This window comes from Fringilla coelebs, assembly GCF_963513975.1.
Source record: "Fringilla coelebs genome assembly, contig: SCAFFOLD_32, whole genome shotgun sequence".
Classification (NCBI taxonomy): Eukaryota; Metazoa; Chordata; class Aves; order Passeriformes; family Fringillidae; genus Fringilla; species Fringilla coelebs.
This window is the reverse complement of record NW_028167319.1, coordinates 1,203,189-1,205,068: the sequence shown is the minus strand read 5'-3', so window position 1 is coordinate 1,205,068 and position 1,880 is coordinate 1,203,189.

Here is a 1,880-nt window from a genome sequence, read left to right as displayed (position 1 = left end):
CTGTTCCCTCAGTGGCACAACATCCCTGTTCTCACACTGCCAAAGAAAGCTGCTGATGCCAAGTGTGGCCAGGATGAACCATTGCTGGGACTGAAGCCCCTCTCGTGGGGCCCTGCAAACAGCGCTCCAAAAGGAGCCCTTGGAGCTCTCCTGGGCCAGCGACTCCCTCTGAGTGGGGCCTCTCCCAGCCGGGAACTCTCCCGTTTGCTGCACTCGGGGATCCCAAACAACGACAGAGCCTGGGCCGATCCCCCCACTCCTCCAGGCTCAGCCCTTCACCTGCTGGGGAGATGCCAAAGCATCAGCAGGGAGCATTCCCTGCCCTCAGGGGAATTTTTCCCAGGTGCCTTGCACTGACTCTTTGTGTCTGTGTGCACACAGGAGTGCCTGTGCTGGGGAAATGTGGCAGAAATGCTGCTCTCTGAGGGGTCTGAGTGACTTGGATAGCTGAGTCAGTCAGGCCTGTAAGTGAGGTTAAATCACAAGGTCTAAGTGAAGCTAAATGCTGCTAAGAGTTGTTCTTTTGCCAAGTTGTTTAATATATGTAATAAGCGGAGTTAAATACTGTTAAATTATATTCCTCTTTTAAATTGCAAAGTCATAGATTTAAAGTTAGGTTAAATACAGTTAATTGCTATTCTTTGCTAAATTGTGAAGTTGAAGGTATCATTAAAGGTTAAGGTATAAGTTAAGTCCTCTTATGTTTGAGCTCTCTTAAGCTTTTAGGCGATATTCCTTTTATCCTTGCACTCACTGTCCTTGTGTCACACACACACAGGGACAGTTCTCAGTTCATTTCTGGTTTGATTGCCTGGATTCTGTTTGGTTTTGTTGTTGCTTTGTTTCCCTTTAGTGCCTGAAGTGTCCAGCCAGGAGGAGAGTGACTCTTGCCAAGGAACTTTGTGGTGCTGTCTCTTAATATTAAATCTGGTTTTTGCTGATCCCTTGCTGGGGATTTTTTCAGCGCTCTCAAGCCCTCGTTCGTAACAGGGTGAAGGAGCCCTGGCCCAGGCTCTGGCCCTGGGGGACACGGGGACGCTCCCGGGGGGTCCCTGTCCCCCTGTCCCACCCCCAGGGCCCCGGCCCCCCATCCCCGTGTCAGGCTCTGGGGTCGATCTCATGGAACATCCTCTGGGGGAGGCTGCGGCACCGGGGGCGGGGGGACCTGGGGGGGACAGGGGACCCCACTGTGCACGAGCAGGGTTGGACTGCTCTGGGGGGAACTGTGAGGGGGGCCAGGGCAGAGTGACCTCCCCAGTGACCTCACACAGCCTTTGAGATGTCACACAGCCACTGTGATGTCACACTGACCCTGTGATGTCACACTGACCTGTGATGTCACACTACCCCAATGATGTCACACAGCCATCTCTGTGACCTCACACAGCCCCTGTGATATCACATTGCCCCTGTGATGTCACAGAGCCTCCTGTTATGTCACAGCCCACTGCGAGACCTCACACAGCACCCTTGTGATGTCACAGAGCCAACTCTGGGATTTCACCCTGGAATGTCAGTCATGCAGTTGCAATGTAATGTCACAGAAGACTCTGTGATGTCACAAAGTCACCATGTGATATCACTGTCTGTTCTGTGATGTCACAGCCTGCTCTATGATGTTACACAGCCACCCACTGATGTCACCACCCACCCTCTAATTTCACAGGGCCACCCTCTATGGTGGCAGGATCTGCTGTCTGGCCTCACACCCCACTCTATGATGTCAGAGACAGCTGTGTGATGTCACAACCCCCTCTGTTATGTCACAAAAACCCTCTCTGTGATGTCATTCTGCCACTCTGTAATGTCACAGCACACAGTTTGACCTAACAGCCTGTTCTGTGATGTCACAGAATCTCCTTTGTGGTGCTGCAGCTGCT